This window comes from Strix aluco, chromosome 8 (assembly GCF_031877795.1).
Source record: "Strix aluco isolate bStrAlu1 chromosome 8, bStrAlu1.hap1, whole genome shotgun sequence".
NCBI classification, from domain to species: Eukaryota; Metazoa; Chordata; class Aves; order Strigiformes; family Strigidae; genus Strix; species Strix aluco.
The window spans coordinates 5,270,407-5,291,509 of record NC_133938.1 but is presented as its reverse complement, the minus strand read 5'-3'; the positions used below and the strand labels follow the sequence as shown (position 1 = coordinate 5,291,509).

Genomic DNA, 21,103 nt, shown 5'->3' with positions numbered 1-21,103 from the left:
TTGCATAGAATGCATTTGCAAGTGGTACAATTAAAAAAAAAAAAAAAAGGGAAGAAAAAAAACCACTGGCACAATTGAAGTCCAGACTTGATTTTAGTGTCAGTTTAAGAGACTTAAGTGACAACCTGGAAGAATGAAGATCCCAGTTCAACCCCGAGAAAGAAAGAATTGCAGTAAAAATTTCCAGTTCTTTCCCAGATTACAATATGGTTCAATCTTGCACTGTAAGTACCAATGTCAACTTATCAGTTTCATCATTTTTGTCCCAGACATCAGACCTGTTTTCATACTTTACCCAATGACTGTTTTATTAGAAGTGCCCACCTCTTCCTGCACACTGTACATGGAGTTGGGTGCCCACCACGGGCTTCTGAAAGACTTTCTTGGAACTACATACGTAAATGTTGCTGCTGCTGCACTACATGTTGCAAGATGTCACACTTCCTTTTGGGAATTGTAATTTTTGACATATTTTATCTCACAAATCCACCATGTCAATAACTGCTTTAACAATAGAACTAGTACTGTAAGAAAGAAGCCACAGAAGGGCTGAAGGCAAGCACTGCTGAAATAATACTAAACAGTATAGGACACATGAGAGACCAAGTAATAACATACTTTTATTCCTAAGTAATTGGCTGAGCAAACGTATTGTGATTCAGCAACTCTGATTAATTTTGCAAGAATGCTTGGGTAGTGTTTATAAAAATCAAGTCATTACCTTGACTAAACATTGACTTGGACAGTTAACTTTAACCATCAAGACCTTGACTAAATATTGACTGGGAAAGTTAATTTGAACTATAAAGTCTAGAAAATCTTGTTCCTCTTTACTGGCATTTGCTACCACTTTAAAATGTAAACACAATTGTAAAAACAGAGGTTCTCCCACCTAACGAGTATTTAACTGGGTAGCTTGTCTGTTGCTAAATTCAGCACAACTATCTTGCAAAATCTGAAATCTAAAATATTTAAAAGAAAACAGGCCTATTACAAATGAGAGGGAAAGGCCAATCTTCCTGTGTTTTGCTTGAGCAAGGACCTCCCAAAAGTATTAAAAAAAGAATCACAAGGTTCATGGTTTAAAATTATTTTGATACATATATATGCAGGGGTCTTCCAACATATATTTAAAAAACTGTGCCTTGCCCAAAGAACCAAGCAGGCTGACCACCAGGACAGCGTGTTCATTCTGGTTCCTCTACTTTTGAAGCCCTAGTAACAGCTACCTCAAGTCTACATCCTCCGCTATTGGTGTCACTTCATCATGTGAGGCCATGGGTCAAAGGACATACACAGGGTCTTTCACTAGCTGAGCTAAAAAAAAGAAAAAGAAGAAAATCAATTTCAATCCTCCCAAGATGAAACCACTGATGTGTGCAGTCACTAAAGTCCCAAAGGTAATCCTACAAGAAAACATGATGGTGTCCTCCATCACCGTGCCGAGATACTGTTAAAGTGCAGCAAAATCACCTATGAAGTATAGTCCAAGACCAGCATCTGTATCAAAACACTCCAAACAATAAATCTGAACTTCTAGACCAATGTGAATAGTGCATTTTAAATGTGTAATGAAACAAAGTGGTAATGACAAAGAGGCAAGGAATCTTATGTTTCAGGAAGGTGTTAGGTATGTGGCTAAAGAAATAAACAACGACTGTGAATCCAGCAGTAATTCTACCTACAGTTTCATTTCAAGAGTTTGAAAGTGCCTTTTAGCTTTGTGCCTTAATTCCTCTTTCAATGTAACAGCTGCCTTTAGCACACCCAATGAAAAATAGCTTAAGAGCAAATATAAAAGATATAAATCTCAGATACAAGTTGAAATATCAAACTAACTGGTGAAAACTTGCTTTTCTATTATTTTTGAGTATAGTAGTAAGGAACAGATTGATAGTGGCGTTATGGGAGGGTGAGGATGGAGAATGAAAGAACAATAAACAATACAATCATCGGTAGTTTAACACAGCGCTGTGTCTTGCAACGGAAACATACTGTGAAACAGCTTGCAAGATAAGCTTCATCAACGATAAGTAATTTTTATTCCGTTTGAGTGGTTGAAAACAATAAACATGATTAAATGCTTCAGACATGCATTCAGAATTTAGACAAATGGCAACGAGTTCCAAGGACTTTGCTTTTAAAACTGCTCTGGGGAAAGACCTAAAGATTCGCTTAAAGGGTTTGAAATGTACAATAAAAGAGAAGTTCATGGAGTAATTAAAAACTTTCCATTCATCTGCAAGCTCCACGACTGTCCCAAACAGAAACAAGCTTTGTTCTTTACTGTTCGGATGAACACTGGTCCCAGTTCCCTACCTCACTACTGTACCACTCAGAGAGACATTACAAATGTGCCGGTCATGAATAGGAGCTCCCGTGGCGTGAAACACCCTGCAAAACACAAGTGAAAGAGGTGGCTCTGGCTCCGGGAGAGTTTACAGTCCAGGCTTGTCCTGCCAGCCGCTGTAGGATCTGTCACCACCGTCCTGCTCCAGGCTGGCAGCGAGCCCGTGGGCGCAACGCATGGGAGCAACGCATTTCCAACTTTAACTAATTCCAGGGTGTCTGTTAAGGCGTTCCTGGTGACTCGGGGACGGCGCACAAACACAAAAAAAGCACCCAAAACATTCAGATGGGGGCTTTGGGGGCTCTTCTGTTTGTTGTTTTTTTTCCCAAAGGGCCGCAAAGGTGAGGTACGTGAACCCGATAAAGCTTCCCACCCCCTTCCTCAGCCGCACGCCGATGGAAGGCGGGGGCTTGGGGGGCTCCTCGCCGCGGACCAGACGACGGCTCCCGAGGAGGGTCCCTGACCCGGGCACCGCGTCGTCAAGGGGCTCCCGGATCAGGAGAGAGGGCGAGCTCGTCCCACACACACCCCACACACCCCCCCACCCCGGCCAGCTGCCCCTCAGCTCCGGGCGCCATTTCCCCGCCGCTCCTCAGCGCGGCGTCCCCCGCCCCGGCTGCACCTTCCCGGGGAAGGCAGCGACGGCGCAGACGAGCCGCCGCCGGGCTCCCTGCCCGCGGGGAGGGAGGGAGGGAGGGAGGGAGGGAGGGAGGGGGCGGCCGGGCCCGCTGCCCGGCGGCACCTCCCCGCCGGCCGCGATGAGGGAACCGGGGCACGGCCGCCACCGAAGGTGCGACCGGCGCTTCCAGCTGGCGGGGGGCAGCGGAGAAGCTACTGAAAGCGGCGCGGAGCAGCCGCGGGGACCCCCGCGGACCCCCCCGGCTAAGCCCCGGGGACACCACCCCACCTCCCCCCGGCACAGCCCCGGGGACGGCGCGGCTCTCACAGCCGGGGGGTCGCGGCGGTGGAAATCCCGTAACTGCATCGGGTCTGTGGGTCGCTCTTTGATTTTTTTTTTTTTTTTGTTTTGTTTTCTTGCCCCTTTCCAGGGGACGGTGAGAAGCCGCCTCTGCTCCGCGACTCAGCTGGGAGAGGGGAAGCCGCGCACCCCGCTCCCCTCCCAACCGGCAAGTTCCCGCGACTCGCAGAGGATTTCAGCCCTTTCCCCACCTCCGGGTGACGGGCAAAAAATATAATTAAAAAAAACTTCCTCCGGAGAGCAGCTGCCCTGCCGTGCCTGCTGCGAGAGGGGTTCCCCTTCACACGAGGGAGCAACGCACCCCAACACCGGGGCACCCCGGGGCGCAGCCGCTCGCTCCCCCCATCCCGCCACACCTGCCCGGAGATCGGGCACCCCCCGGCCGCCGAAGGGAGAAAGAAGGGAGCCGGCGCCCTCACCTGCCCCAGCGAGCCCTCTCCTCCTCGCATTCCTCTGCTCCCCATCGTGGGCGCAGCAGCTGCTGTTATTCCTTAGGATACACATGGCTCGTCCATGCTGGGAGAGCCGCCTTCCCGCGCTGCCTGCCCTCTCCGGCCCCGCCAGTGCGGCGCTGAGGCCAGAGGGAGGGGAAAAGGGGAGGTGTGTGGAGAAGGAAAGCTGCTGCTGCTGCTGCTGAGGGGTCGGTCTCCTCCTCCTCCTCCTCCTCTCCTAGGGCTGGGGGTCTGGTGCAGCTGGGCAGGGAGGGGGGGTGCGCCTGGCTGGGCTCCCCCAGCTCAGGGTGGGGCGAGGGGATGGCGCGGCCCCAAGCTGTCACTCGCCTGTGGGGCAGCCCTCGTGTGAGGGAGCGGTAACCCAGCGGTGTCGGTGAAAGGGGCTTCCCGGGGGAGCGCAGGGAGGTCAGGGCGGCCCGACAGCCCCTGCCCACGCGTGAAACCCGGCCACGGGCGCCGCGGACTCGGTCTCCCCCCCCACCCCGCCCCGGCCCTTCCTCACAGCCGCGGGGCTCCGTGCCCGCAGAGGAGCGGCCGGGACCGGGCTGTCCCCCCCGGGACCCCTCGGGAGCTGGTGGCCCACGGCCCGTGTGGCGCGCCCCGGGGGGGGCCCCGCCGTCAGCCCCCCTACGAGCGTGGTGTTTTTCTCATGGCTTCTCTCAGTCACCCATGAAAATTTAATGAGGCATTTAGGGCCGTTACCTTCAGAGTCAATGGAGGGAGCATATTTAGCCTAATGCACTCGCCGCGGAGCCAATGGGTCTATTGCAGGCAGAGCAGAAGTCATGGAGAGACTCTCCTTTCAACACAAAATTCACGACCCATTAAACTTATTCTGTGATAACAGCTTCTTTACAAACGGAGACCCATAGAAAACAGAGGCTGTCATGCACTTCCTGAAAGGATTTACATACAGAAGAGAAGTACATTGGCGAGGTTATTGCTGTTTCAGTAGTATTATCTCCAATCAAGGCATAAAAGCAGCTCTGCTCTAGCTAACTGAGGTAAATGACTAAAAGAAAAGCTTTTTGCAGCCTCCAGATAGATCTGATTCACCTCCCCGGGCTGAGTAGCAGCATCTCCTTTGGCTGACGGAGAAGAGGGCTCAAACCATTACAGAGTATCAGGTCTGATCAGAAATTACGAGCGAGATGTTATGCCGGGCACGCAGATATCTAACTGCTGATGTGCACTCTTCGAGATGACAGTCAAGGAGTGATCACCAAGATGGTCACACGGTAGAAAGATATCTACAGGTTATTTTACCTCCAAGTGACAGGCAGGAGATGGGAACCAACGTGGCAACACGCTTAACAGGGCAGAGAGCGCCCAGCCAAGAGCAGAGGGAAAGGCTGGCACGAACAGATTGATTGAAAGTGCGTGCAGAGATCCGATAACATTCTCAAATATTTCAGTTTCATCTTCCTCAATTATTCTTTCCATAGCACATTAGGTATTAAGCATAAAAGATAAAGTCATCTAATAACCTTTACGACGTAACAAAAATGTACTTCAAAAGTCATACTACATTTATAGAAGTAGTTGGCGGAATGGAGACTTTTACTACAGACCTGTTTTCTTTAATTCCATTTATTACAGAAATGAAAGGCAGGATTATCAGTTGAACTCATTTATTCTAATGTGGATTAAAAAATTAATTGCAGCAATGTTTCTTAATGATGAGAATTTCGCCATCTTGAGAAGACGAAGAATTTAAGAAAAAATAAAGGTAACAGAAGTCACCTTTCCATTAGGAAACGATAGACAGCATCGTCAAGATGACATGTGGCTATGCTTGTCCATAAGTATTAAGTCCAATAAAATGTTGGTGATCCTCAATTCCCAAAACACATATTTTTTTGTTGGGGAAACAGTAGATAAACTGCCCTACACCCTTGCCCATTATAGTATAAAATGAAGTTCCATCTACCATGTTGCCAGCCTCACTGATGTCCTGCAGTCTACAGGAAGGGTGCTAGCTGTTGACTGAGAAGAGAAGGAACTTCGAGTAAATGTAAACTTTATTCCCATTTCTGAAATTTATGGATGCAAGTCACACTTGCTAACAATATTTTTTAAATATAAAAGACTGTACTAGCTCAGAGCTTGTAATATGAATGCAAATGAACTTGTAATTATACTATGCAATTTTCTACTTTTAAAAAAAACTATGAAAATAGAACAGACCTGAAGAGCAATATGAACTGCAGTTCTTCATTGTGTTCCTTCATTATGCAGGAGTTGCCATAAGCAATCTGCTCTATTTTAATGTAAAATATTTTTTAGGCCATCTTTTGCAACACAGATTCTCACATGAGAACATTTATATGGTCAGAGTTCCTCCTCTCTAGTGAAAAACATGGCCAAGATGCAAAGGAGCAACAAATTTGATGTGATGACTGGCATAGCCTTCTTTTGTCTTCGTCTGTAAAGCTTATTTAAACTCAACATTCCTATATTCTCCTTTCTGATGATCTACTATACCAGCACAGATTAAGTGATAAACCAATAAGAGTTATATATTAAGAACTGTAGGCCAAAGATGTCATTTCCACATTCCAATAATCTACTGCGGAACATTTTGGTTCCATAGATAGGAACCTACAAAAGTAGTTCTCTCAACTATTTTTCAATATGTTGAATAGTTACCTCTGCAGCACTCAATCCCTTAGTACTTACTAAAATACTTGACAGGAAAGTAGCATCATCTTCTTAGTTTCTGATTAGATTTCAGCTAACAGGACAATGATCATAAGCTATTTAGGTGTTCTGGTACTCATTAGTTGCGATAGGAATGAATTCAATGTTTCAACTAAGAACACTGCATAAATTGTTTAAAGAATTGCCTCAAAATAACATTAAAATATCCACTGCTGATACCTGCACACCTGGATTTTAAGTAATTTGTTATACTACCCAATTTACAATAAGAACTGCAGTTACTAGTAAACAGCTGTAAGATGTACCCCACAGAGCAAAAATGTTTGCCTGGAAATAAGAGATAATTCGCAGGGTAATTATTGAAAGTGAATTCACTGATAATTTGGAGTCAAGTTTTCTGACTCCTTAAGAAAAGGGTACTCAAAAAACTTCCCCCTTTCACCTCACAGGCAAGTTAATCAGCATCAGCTGGTTAGGCATACATGCTAAGAATGGAGCTGGTTTCCTTTCAGAGCAGACCACTTGCTGGAATATGGATCTCCAGAGCCTCCCTTCCTAAAACCTCCTCTGGTGATGCAAATTTTTAGCATTCTATTGGTCAAGGAGAAGAAAATTTTATTTAATCCACTGGGTTGTGTCCAGCTGCAAGCTTATGAGTTTCTCATGTGAAATGCTAAGATAGTATCCACTCTGTAAAACCAGAATCATCTTGCATAAATGGTAAATCACTAGGCCATAAAACCTGTAAGGTTATTGTCAGTGCACATGTGTAACATCCATTAGTGTTAATGAGAATTGGACATTCTCTGAGATGGAATATAGGTCTTATTTTCATTAAACTAATTCATATATCTCAAGCTGTGATGGTTATAAAGGGCTACCAAACAATTTTATAGAGAAATTTTGAGAGATGTTTGAGAAGGAGCTTTAGGTGGTGCTTTCAAAGAATCTAGAATTGAAAAATACTTGTTACACTTTACTTGACTCAAGTGTGATTTCTGGAGTGGGTATTCAAATATTTGAAAAGAGCATCAGCCATTATTTCTGCTATAAACATCTTACTAAAATACAGAACAATGTGCAGACCATCCCTTGCCAATTGAGCTCTCAAAACATGAGCTCCCTCACAAAACCACTCCTCCCATTGACTGATCTATATTGTACCCCACAGCAGGATCATCTTGATCACTGCAGATACTCGACCTGGATAGTTCCTCACACAATAGTGGCTTCAGCTTAATAAGTTCCTCTAAGGGAATTAGGCACTGACTGAAAATAATACCTGCTGCATTAGCAGTAGCTATGGTAGCCCATCTCTTACCATTGTAACTGCACAGTTAGCTCCTTAGCCATCCAGCAGAATTAATCAAGATTTGGTATTCATCCTCTATTTTCTCAAACGGGAAGAAACTCTGCGCTTTCATTTCACTAAAGATCTATTACGGATATTTCTTTACCTACGTACACCTACTCAGCTGATAGGTGACTGAACAGAGTATGTTGCTGAACACTACTCTTGCCCGTCAAAAAGATGTATGTAGACAAATTGTGGTGATCCTTCATGGAAAATGAGAAGCCCCTCTATCTTCTGGTAGCAGCACATCAGGAAGTTACAATAATCCTTGACCACACAGTACAATCTGATGAAGCACGTATTATCCTGAAAAGTCCCCAGATATCTATTAAAAACCAGCACATGAAAATACTGAAAATGAAATTAAGTCTTGAAAGTTCCAGAGACTTATCACTGGTTTCTGAAGATGTACCTGTGTATGCTCCTACTGTATTACGGCTTGGTCACAGAAGGAATTCTTCCTTTCATGCATGTCAACAAAGATGTCACGATCTTGTAGTTAGACATGAAAAAAGGATTCAGGAGCTTGGTTCAAATCCCAGCTCCATCACTGTGTGACCTTGGATAAGTCAACCTATACTTTTGTTATGTCCATCTCTACCACACCTATCTCACAGGCCTACGATGAGACTTTCTCCACTAATATTTGGAAAGACCACAGAGACATGCAAAGGATGTATAACATCACATAGATACTACCCATTGTGATACATGTGACCATTCATTCCATTTTCAGTCCCGGGAGGAAAAACAGAAAGAAGATCTTATTGTTGTGTTTGCTAGCTCCCGTTATTCTCCATCACATATTCAAACCATTATTGAACTAACCCTAATGAAATCTTTTTCCTCAACTGCAAATGAACAGTTCCAACACACATTCTAAGACCGCCCCTCTAAAATCAATCAAGTAGATGGCAGCAAGTAGGTGCCCGTCTTGCCAAATAATGGAATTTGTAAAAGCACTGGAGATTATGAACCACGTTATTTCCCAGATGCCCACGAAAAAGTCTGTGATTCTTCAAGTACAGCGATCATCTTCTTCACAAATCCAAACAGCTTCATATTTCAAATCCTTTTTGGCAAAGTGCACTTCCCTTCACAGCCAATTAACTGCAAACTAATTTAGAGCGGGTTTGGTTTTGCAAACATAAGTGTCAGGTTCCAACAGAGAATGTGTTGCTAAGAGCATGATATATGCACACATTCTGAGTTCCACTGTTCTCTCATCCCCCCCAGACATCACTGACGATCCATATAGAGAAATCTCTGAATTTAATAAGCTCTTTTCTAGGAAAAGTTCATGGATGAAGAAAATTTTCGGCATCCCTTATATACTGAAAGCCCACATGTTCCATATTACTTTGCAAAGTACTCACACTAGTTTAAACACACATGAACTGACAGAAAAGGGTATCTACTATGGAAAATGTATATTTACTATAGAAAAATCTATCTACCCATGGAAAACACAGATCTACTTTATAGAGAATTTTGAAATTTGGCTTTGTTCTGAATCAGACAGTAAAAGGGGGCTTGGAGATTATGTTTTAAACTCTTTGCTTCTCCAGGAAGAAAGCTTATTGCAGCTTGTTCTTAAGATGTATTCTACTTTAACAAGCAGTCAACACATTTAAGCTCTCTGATTTGGACAATATTGCAACTTCTTTTTACTAAGTATGTATTTATCTTCATTATTTCTTCATTTTCAGATGTTAGCTTTACAATCAAAAACTTCAGACTCAGAGGTCCCTAAAGAACTTGGCTGTTGTCATATTCCGTGGTTTTGACAGCAAAAGATTCACTTGCCATTATAAAAATCATTTTTGTTAAAAAGAGACAGTCAAACATGATATTTAGGACTGCATTCCCCTCAATTTCTGCCAAAATAACAGGTATTCAGAAGACAGCAATTGTGTGTAGTGAATGTCCTCAACAAGTAAGGCTGTTTTTCATTTCCTCTTATGTCACATTACATTTTCCTCTTTATATTTTCCTTTAAGTATTTAGACAGAGCAGAGAGTTTTAAATGTGTCATTGACACAAATAAATGTTTAAGCAGTTATTCTACCTTGGGTTCAGCTCTTGTCAGATCTGATAAGTTAAATATCACTGGATCTGGTCAGTAATTGGATGGAAGACCTCTGAGGAAAACTCAAGTGCTGAAGCAAGTGGCACTAGTTATTCAGTAGGTGTTTTTCTTAACCTCAGACTCATCCTGAAAAACGCACTCAGCATGGTATTATGAGCACTAGCTGAACAAGGCATTTTCAAGTGAGATTTAATGTGTTATTTCTGTTAGGCCCTAGAAAAGAGTCCTAACACTTCCCTTTGAAACTTGCTTAGCCCACTTTCAAGTTAGTTGAGCCCACTGCTATGTAAAACTACCTTTGAAAGTATGAAATCAATTTTTAATAATTTTCCTTTTAATAATAGTACATTTTAAAAACCTGCGGTTTAAATAGTAACTTGTACGTTTCTTTGCCTTTACTGTCTACATTCCTGACCTTTCCTTTTACCCTCTTGTTAAGTTTCTGAGTGGTCAGCCTCTCAGTCTAGCTCATGGGTACCAAAGCATAGATGCTTCCTTTTGCCATTTCAGAACCAACATCAGCATTTCCAAACCCAGATATAATCCCTCTTTAACAGCTGCTGATTATTGATTGTTTTGCTACTGCTTCTTCATGCTGGAACTACAGTGATGGGACCATTCCCAAAGCTCATCCAATCCTTCAGGCTGTGGAGTACATTGCGGCCAAGGACTGAGGCTGCTTCACTTGCTTATGAACTCAAGACATTCACGGATGTGGCTCAACGGTAAACAACTGCCAGGGCTAACAACTGCAGTTCAAATACAAGATCTCTGCCCTTCTGGGACCCCTACAACACACCATGAAGTTAACGTACAGGTAAAACTAGCTCCTGGGATGTCAATTTTCTCTTAGTCCAGCAAGGAGGCTGGACCCTGGAGCTCCCAATCCCCACGCACTCTGCACAGTGAAGGTCTGCACAAGTCTGGCAGCATGCCAGAGTTCATCCAAACATATTTGCCTACATTGATATTTCTGTAGTGCATTTTAAAACTTGACAAATCATTACCTTCTGACGTTCCATATTCATATTTTTTTTCTCTTTAAGCTTTCCAGGCAGAAATGTAAATTGCAAGTGCCACCACAGCAACTCAATGCAATAATGTAAATCTTCAAATAACAATTTAAATGAAAGATGTTTGAAGTATTTTTATTTTGTAATAAATTTATAGGTGTCAACTAGATCAGGGCCTCATTTCTAAAGGGGTTTTACTGTTTATCTAAAAAGACAATCCTTCACTGGGAAGAGATTATAACATTAGTCTGAGACAAAACACAGAGATTCAACAAAACATCTCAAATGCATGCTATTTATTTATATTAGAAAACTGTTTAATGGTACAGTTTGGGTTCCAAAATGTCTATGTCACTTTTTATTCCTGGCTTTTTTATTCAAATTCAATAGGAAATTAAGACAGAACCTATACAACCCAGTTTTGGAATCCTCATCCACTGCCACAAAACTAGGATAATTTCAAAGACTGTTAATAAACGGGATTTTTAAAAGACTGATGGTTGTCATATGCTTAAGACTCAGTTTGAGACTATGCAGCATATACATAGAAGAGATGACAGTTTTTCAAGTATGTGGTTCCTCTGGCTAAGGTGGTATTTCTCCAAATCACGATAACACTCAGCAAATCAGAGAAGACAACAGCACCCCTTCAACCCAATATGAGGGCCAAGTTCCAGTTCTAGATGCAAAGCACGCACTATTGCAATTTTTGGATGGCTTACTTTCACATATATTGTTTATCAAAGACTGAATCTGTATGCCAACCTCTAGCAAAACTGACAAAACCAGCAGCATCAGTATCCAGAGAAGAAGTTACATGGAATCAAGGTTACACACAGAATAAAAAGAAATACAAGTTATTGTTAAGCTGAATAACCCATTCCTTTCTGATTCACAGAATCACAGAATCACCTAGGTTGGAAAGGACCTTGAAGATCATCTAGTCCAACCTTTAACCTAGCATTGGCAGTTTCCAACTACACCATATCCCTAAGTGCTATGTCGACCCTACTCTTAAACACCTCCAGGGATGGGGACTCCACCACCCCCCTGGGCAGCCCATTCCAACGCCTAACAACCTGTTCTGTAAAGAAATACTTCCTAATATCCAGTCTAAACCTTCCCTGGCGCAACTTGAGGCCATTCCTTCATTCCTCATCAACATCTGCCTAAGTGTATCTCCCTTTACAATGAAATTTGTTTCCTCGACATAAAAATAAATTTGAACAAGAACACCAAGATGTTTGTCACTTTTCAGAACAGGGAAAAATCCACGTTGTTTAAAAACAAAGGCTTCTGAACATGCAGGCATGTTCAGTTTGGACTTCAAATACATAACAAACATGGTCTTCGGCAAGGAACAGAATCCAAATTTCATTAACTAAATAATGGATTAGAAAAGATCTATAGCATTCAACTGAATAGTTACCTTCTGTTGAAATGTAAGTGCTTGGAACTAACAAATGTTAATAAATAATACAGCTCAGGAGTGGGTGGTAAGCAAGACTAGATCCATCTGGCCTGTTGATGAGGAAGAAAGAGCGCTGTAAAATTCACGGCTACAGGAGTGTGACCAGGAACACATATGCAAGGGTGCATACTGGATGAGAAGATGGAAGTGTGCAGCTTCCTCAGCCTCATGCCCTTATGTTAACTTCAGATCTGCAGTAACGTATGCTCCAGTCCTGCATATTGCTGTGCGTATTTGTGCTCGGTACATAATGTCCCATGAAGACATGAGCATGACTTGGATTGGAGAATGCAGAGTTCATGGGAAAATCTGCTGAAATTAAACAGTATTAGTAAATGAAACTAGAATTTGCTAACATTTGTATTCAGGTAGTCATAAATTCACCTTCACGCTTTCCCTATTCTATTAACATCTTCCTCTTCTAATCCACGGGAGTTTTTGCAGTCTGACACACCTACTCACTGCTTTGCTTCTAACACAGTCTGGAAACTGAACCCCTCTCTCTATAGAACACTAATTTGCTACACCTTCAGAAGATGATTTTGCATTGAGCTGAAGAAGCATGGATTTTGTATGTGTTTTGATGAGCCATCAACTATTTTAGATACTATTCAAGCTCACCAACAGATTTCAAAATGAAACAAAATCTACCTCTCATCACATGCACAACAGGATATAACAGATGTCACAGAGAAACCAAGTAATAGCAGTTTTCATGGTTGAATTCAACAATTACCTCTGTGCTCCACTCTGTGGTCTCTGCCATAAAGCCCAATAAGCATAAAAGAGACACTGACTGCAGGAGTCTAGTGTAAACTTTTATAAACAAAGTCTAGCAAGGCACAAGCCAGAAAACCATCCAAATAAACATCTTTCACAATAAAACTCACTCAAGAGCTAGGTTATCCCTAATCTTGAATACACTATGTCGTGTTGGAGCAAAGGAGGATATACACTGTTGGAGAAAGAACAAAACTGATGTCTCTTCTGGGAAAAACACAAGAATATTGTGCCCATGTTTACACTATAAGTTCACTCTCATCGGTAATATTTGCTGGCAGGAATGGTATCCTGTTGGTAATTCCATCACTGACCACTTGCAGCCAGTATGAAAATAATGGAAATCCCCTCTTACAAAACAACAGCACTTGGCAGCTCCTTCTAACACCCTCTCTAGATGAAAAGCCCAATGAAGATCCTTTTCTCTGGCTCATTGCACAGGAGTTGTACATGGTTTTTCTGCCCCTGTGTAATTTTCTCCTGCAATGTGTACTCAAGGTTAAAATGCTGTCCTTTCTCCTTGGTGAAATCTGTCACTGAACTATCAAAGTACACATGTTAGAGAGCTTGCCAAGTGGATAGTCAAGCGATGCAAAGATAGGCCTTTGATGCACGTTGTGACCTTAGTGCATTCCCCTTAAACACCTAAAAAAAGGGAAGAAGAGCCTCTTCTCTTTGCCATTTGGGGGGAGGGGGGCATTAAGTGGCTCTTTGGGTACAGTAGCCCTCACATTTATTGCAATTATTATAGCCTCTAGAGGCTTAGCTGAGACCTGAATCCCTTTATGATGAGCAGTGTAAAACATAAAGCAAGAGAAAAGTCTTATCTCAAAAATGCATAAACAAAACGCAGCTAAAAAGACTAGTAAGAAAACATCCTCATCCCTGTTTCCATAATAAGGAAAGGAGGCATAGGGAATACGTGAGCTCTTCCCCAAAATCCCAGTGAAATCTGTGGCAAAGCCAAATCTCTGCCAAGTGCTAGGCTGACACCTTCACTTCAGAACGACACATCTACGACACAGACCTCATCTTCCAGGGACTGCAGCTCTTTCACATCATGCATGGCCTTTGAAGAGATCTTGTAGACCAGTAAATCAACATTTACAAAGGTAATTGCATACACAGACCTTTCTGGGATAATGCCAGTTTGTTAGTTTTTCTGTATTTGCCACAAAACAAGGAAAGAGAAGAAAACCACAAGCTATGGACAGTACAAATATTACTTGTAGGAAGCGTTCGGGCCATGCATCTGACACAACCTCTAACTCGTCTCTTCTACCTGGTCTGCATATCCAGCTGAGAATGTCCATTTTACTATCTGTTCACCTGGCCTACTGTTTGCATACTCATTGCGATTTAAACATCACCACACAAAAGAGCATTAAAGCTCAAACATGACTTAGAGCACAGTTTAACAACAATCATATGGGAACTATCTCATTTTAGTTAAAAGCGAGTAGGATTAAATGCAATTAAGAGCTCCCAATGATGTAATAAAGACAACTAAAAAAAAATCAAGGCAAGTGGGAAAGAAGCAATCACCTTTCTGTCTAGAAACAGTAAAATAACGACAGTCTGATTGTTCTTAGGGTCACCAAGGCCAAAATGTGCAAAATGACCTTCATTAAGTCATACTTTGTACTTTTGCTAGGGGACTGTTGCATCTGCTCCTTTCAATTTGGCTTGTTTGAGTAACAAAGCTCCCAGCGATCATCTAAACCTCATTTGAAGCACCTGTGAACAATTCATTATATTAATATAACAGCAGGGGAGGAGTATAGATACTAATAAATAGGTTGTTGAGCAGCTTCTGCTGCCAAGGTTGCTTTACCCAGCAAGAAAATGTCCCCTCCACCCAAAAGCTGGGGCACTGCACTGAGACACTGAGATATGTTGCACCACAATCTGTCAGAACACACATCTGGTGGTAGGGAAGCATGTAAATTAATTTTTCCTTTCAAAACAGTTGATAAACTTGTGTCTAATACTTCTGAGAAACTCCAGCATGATTTGAAACAGTTTGTTCTCAGTTGACATAGAACAAATGTTCTCCAGCTAAAGGTGGCTCTGACAGGCATTTGGTAACGATTTGTACCAGCTGGGCCTCTCGTTACCTTGAATAGATTTGTGTAAATCAGCACACAAAAATAAGTAAGTGGTCACTGCCTTTAATTGCATTTGGAGGTAGCATAGTAATAGCAAATATCTGAACTTCTGCATTTTTCCTTACATTCCGCAGTTTCAGAAATAGATTTTTTTTTTTTTTAATAGAAAGAAGAGCGGCAAAAAGATTTTGCTGTTAACATCTATTTAGTCTGGTTTCATTTAGTCACATTTTGCAAATGTCAGTGGAAAGCAAAGGTCAGCTGAGAAAAAAACAGTATGCTATGGATCAGTACAATTACAGAATGCAGAGTAGCACGGGGTTATGGAATAAGCTTAGGAAAACATATCTGCGGAGTTGGATATACATGGGATAAAATCCTGCTCATGGACCTGCATACTTATCACCTTAAAATATTAGGAAAAAATTATATTGTTTATGTTACTATACGTTAAGATCTTTTTCCAAAGAAACAGAGGAGAATATCATGTTTTCAATTAATTGCCTCTTTTTTAATATTTGGGCATCTTCTGAAAAAGCCTTGTTTTTGACAACTAGTTTGCAGGCCAGAGCATCCTAGCTGAGCTCTTGCTGCAGTGAATTTTTCTCCCATTGCACAAAGGGACCATAGGAATTATAAACAAAGTCCCCAGAGAAGCTGTAGGCTGTAATCCTCCTTCTACAAAGGACCCTGGGAAAATACAGGAAGGCCTAACTTTTAAAAGTATTTAACATTATCCAAATCAGTATGCATTAAGTACTTAAAAACTTTTATAGCTCTCTCTCCTATTGTCTTCTGTCTCTATTATTCTGCTGGGTATGGGAGTATTTCCAGCCAGCTCAAGACACGCTATAAGCTTTGATGAGTTAGTGTTGGTAAAGCACACTGAGAAACTTGAAAGGAATGTGCAGTTAATAATTATAAAGTATCTTGCCCTTATAGATTTGGTTGAAAGTTTGTTACTATTATTATTCTGGAAGGCACACAAAATCCATACAGAAATGTCTCAAGATGGTTGAACTGGAATAGACATTACCCCATTTTCATCCCTTTATATAAAGAACAGAAAATTAGAAAAGGAAGAATATTACATATATCAACAGCCAGGAAGGAGAACATTTTAAACACAGAAGTTAATATGATCAATATAATTTTATATCAATATAACAGAGTAAACAACATAACTCTCTTAACATCACAACCTCACATTTTCTACGTCACCGTAGACATGGATTAAAGATTATTTCTTTCAGCGAGTTTTCTCTTTATAAGACAACCTTTTTCTGTAAATACATTTGTTGGTTTCTCAACATCCAACTACACATGTATGGAAAAGCCATAAAGATATCCAATTTATATTCTTGACTCTTGATGAATTATTTTAAACTTAGAAGCCATAAAGTAACCAAAATCTACTATTATCTCTTTGCTGGAATTGATTTAGCAAAAACTGGTAATTGTCACACTGGGGTATCAAATATAAACAAAGATTTGCACACATACCATGAAATCCTCTCCAGCAACATGATACTGAACAATAGACAAAACTGCTTTTATAAAAAAACAAGCTAATTTTTGTCATTTTTGTGTAAGGAACGATCATTTGAAACCTTTCTTTGCACCGAAAAGAATCACATGACACAAGCAGGTTGAGGGATTTTCAGTAATTGTATCTTTCACATCTATCTTCTGCATAGATAGCTATGAAATAAATATCAACTGTGTGTGAGCAAGTATAAAACTGTACTTGAGGTACTTCTGTTAGATAGAATCTCATCCCCTTGAAATTGCCTTTCACATGAAAGATGCCCATTGACAACCAGCAGTTTAACTAGCTAGGAATATATATCGTCAACTACCACTCAGCCTTAAACTGTTATCTGATTTGTCCCATAAAGCAAAATATATGAGGTACATGATAAGGCATGGGGATAATGTACAATAAACATAACTTACACTGCAGGAAAATGAGTTCCCGTTGGATCATCTCACAAGAGAATCAACTGTGTAAGAATCTGCCCAATCTGATCAAACTGTTTTCTTGTTTTTATTACTTTATCCCATAAGCATAATTAAAAACAGTCTTTTTGGTAAGATAGTTCTGTAATAGCTTGTAAATTACTTATTCTAGTGAAGCCTGCCAAAACTTTTTTCCCCCTTTTGAAAATACGATCTGCATTACTTGCTGCAGTAGCAAGGAAGTACAATCATAATACTCTTTTCTCAGCCTTTCCCTCTGAATCTTTACAGAGCATGCAATCACCATTGTCTTCTTAGGTTTCTTCTCAGGACAAGAGAAGCTATGGTTCATAAAAATGGAATGTATTTAAAAGACTGTCAAAAATCATGAAGTTAAAAGCTATCAAGACTTCTGAATAATATCTCACTAAATATGTTTACATTTTAACAGGGATTATTAATTTATGTCTCCATTAAAAGATCAAGGGAAAAAATGGTTTCTATAGAAGACTTTTTACAACAGTTACTTATTTTCTCTTAATGAATGCAGATTCTATGTCAAGTCTTATCCATAGTGCTGGAGTAGTGTAATTTTGTACACATTAATCATCACTTTAGATGTTCTATATCCCTTTAAAGGTGTAAGTATTTGGAAGGAAGGTCTTCACATAGCTTGCATTCTCAAATAATGGCTATAAAATCATAGGAAGAGGTTCTGGAGTAACTTTCTTCACCTAAGCATGTGCTTTCTAAATACTTGCATTGAGGAATTTTGAACACATAACCCACAGACTATGAAAAAGTACAGAAGTTGTGGTTTCAAGACCCAAAGGCCCGCTAGGAGTTTGTCCTATTGGATACTGAATAAAAATAGGTCAGGAGGACCTGTGCCCTGAGGAACCATCATCTCAATAGTCGATACAGCCTTTAGCTGGAAGGGAGCCTGGTACACATATATTGATAGCAACAAGTTTATTATTCTAATTTGTGACTTCTAAATGAAGAAAAAGAGTGTTATTAGATAACCTAATGAGATGAGAACAAAAGGAGATGGGGTAGGGAAGTCTGGCAGAGAAAGCATGGTGAGGAAGGCACACGTGCAGAAAAGCTGAAATGGGGATACAATGCCGAAGGGACAGATGGAGTCAGAGCAAGGCTGTGACACAGGTTCCTCCACAGCTTGTGGGCAGGCAAACACCACAAACTCTTCTGATAGCAGCTTTTGCACAGGCAGGTCTATGCACAAGGAATTCATTATTGTTTTTGAAAACAAGCATGTCAAAACCAGCTTTTGATTCGTCCTGATTTATACCATTAATGGACTTCCAAGTCCTATGGTTTCTTGGCATTATGCAGACTTTATATTGAAGAGTGCAAAAAAAAAAAAAAAAAAAAATCACCATAGCAGGTTGGAACAAATTTGGCCATAAACAGGTTTGTAGAAAAGAGTAATTCCTCTAAGGTTTCCCAAACTTCCCCTTATTGTCACAAGTCCACTGCAAACAGTCTGAAATTTTGTCTATTCTCATTGACCATTTCCCTCTAGCTTTCTTGTGTTCTGTTTTTTAATTATTTCTTAATTAGATTACAAACACTTTCCACAAAAACAGTAAAGCACTGCCTCTGAGCTAGTTCCTGGTAATGGTTCATTTTAAATGTGTATTAACTCAAACTGAATGTAAATTAAATTAATCTTTCAACAGAAACAGTAACTTGTCATTTTCCTCAGTGCTTGTCTCATGCAAAATTTGTTCACTGTTTAAAAAGCCATTTTTTAAATTTAAAGTAAACAAAATTGGTTACTGACTTCAGAACAAGCCCTTCTGTCTTCTATTATTCCAGATCGGTACTTGGTGGAGGGACGTCATCAAGACAATTTTATCATTTTCCAGTCAGTGATCTTGCTACAAGCTCACATAAAGTCTTGCAAGCTATTGGAAATAATATTATACCTTTCTGGTGTACCATTGCCTGCTTCACTACCATCTGGGAGCCTACTTCATGGTATTGACAAACATATTTCTTGATTTCCTTGACTTAGATAAAAAACCACAAAATTTGTTTTCCTAATAAAGAGCTATAGGTTGACCAGTTTTTGCAATTAATTTCTTCTCACGCTACAGCACTTGCCATCTTGGTCCATAAAACAGGGGAGCAGGGAGCACTAGTGATACCAATCTCTTGCTATTTGGCCAGTGACCCCTCATGTCCCCCAGGAGGATGACTGAGGAGGAGCCCCTGATCTCCTCGGGATTCTCTACTTCACAGGCCTGGAAAAGGGCAATCAGTGCCAATTGCTCATTAACCTTCTCCACTGTTGGAAATCTATTGGCGTGCCTGGTTCTGAAAACATCCTTAGGAGAGCAGAGTCAGGAATATGGAGGTGCAGGGTGTGGTGGGAAAGGTCACACATCTTCATCAGCAAGCAACTAAAGGAAACGGAAGGAGGGGTGACATTACAGGATTTTAGTTTCCATTAGCATCACAAAAATACATATTCAGCATAAAAATAACATATTTTCCACAGGACCTATTTACCTCTGAGACCAGAGTCTCTTCCTCCTGACAGTTAAGTTATGGAGAAATATCTCCCAGGATTTATCTTGGATTTTAAGTGATTAGTTGTTTGCTGTTTAGGACACCTCTGAACAATTTTAGCCAATACTGCCTGAAAAGGTTTGCTGTGACATCTGATACTCAATATTGGGGAGAACACAGAGGCAACCAGTTATTCTCAGGGGTTTTCTATGTCTTGAGTTCTTAAAAATAATGTTAACTGTAGAGCTTAAATCAGCACTGTTGGGGGCACCCAGTATTCCTCCTAACACAGCAGCCCAAGGCTGCCAAAGGCATTACCATTCCTCTACTGAAGCTTGCTGTGAGGTGGAAATGCTACCCTGGAGTTCATGACTTTGTAGCTCTAAGAAAAGATAGCACCATCAGATCTTATTATACCATCTTATGCACAACTCAGTAGAGAGGGAAAATCCAATACAGGACTCTGGGGACCAAGAAATCCTAGAAAAGTTATTAGTGGAGGAAAAAAAAAATCCAAGAGAGGTGGAAGGAGCAGGTTTAACTTTCCAGCTGTGTAGTACAGACACCCCCACTGAAAACTGAAAAGTTTACATCCTTATGACTTTTGTGTGACTGACACACTAATGAGCAGATTTCCCTCAGACTTGCCCTCCCTACTAGTTTTAAACTGTGCAGACTAACCAGCCCAACCTATTTCATTACAAACATTGTATTTGTGAGAGGCTGTGAAGAAATGAGTTTGCCTAAAACGTTTTTTGCAAAGATTTCATAGATCCAGGATGAAATTTTTGATCAAAATCCATGAAAGAGACTGAGATAAGAGAAATCCAAGTTTAAGTTCACGCCCTCGTTCCCCTCTCCTTTAGCTCAATGAATATTTATTCTTACAAGTGGAAGGGCTTTGAACAGAAGAGATCAAAAGCAACAGAACAAATCTGCAGCCCTGTGGCCGAGTCCCCCTCCACGTGGGCTGTAGGAGGACAGGTTACACCCCTGCTCCCAGTTACGTGCCCACCCGGCTTCCCCAGGGGGGCTTCTCCCCATCTGCACTGCCATTTCACTGGCTTTCGGAGGGCTGCGAATAGAAAAGAGCCGATTCTTGGTCATTACACATGCTATTAATCTCCTTTTGTGTTGTTATTAATAAACGTTTCCATTTTTAGAGCTGCCTATCTGCACTTGATGCTTACCTCCCCATGCTACCAACCTCTGTAGGAACATTTCAAGCATTCACTATCCTTCCCCTTAACAACAGCTCATTGAAGGGAAACACCATTAAAGTTTCAGTGGTGCTCACTGTACACAGGATAGCAACGCAAATATTATCTCAAGTTATTTTTATGTTAGCC

The 21,103-nt window shown here is 41.2% G+C and overlaps 1 protein-coding gene across 11 annotated transcripts in view; it reads right to left on the bottom strand.

Annotated features, from left to right (window-relative positions):
- Positions 1-21,103, bottom strand: part of DAB1 (DAB adaptor protein 1) — a 475,330-nt gene that overhangs the window by 167,180 nt on the left and 287,047 nt on the right. For 2 of the 11 annotated variants that reach the window (XM_074831921.1, XM_074831924.1), the window contains exon 1: positions 3,749-3,899. The exons of the other annotated variants lie outside the window; for them this stretch is intronic. The gene's annotated coding sequence lies outside the window, so the exon portion shown is untranslated. Of the gene's footprint in view, positions 1-3,748; positions 3,900-21,103 lie in introns of those variants that run through there. 11 annotated transcript variants of the gene reach the window in all.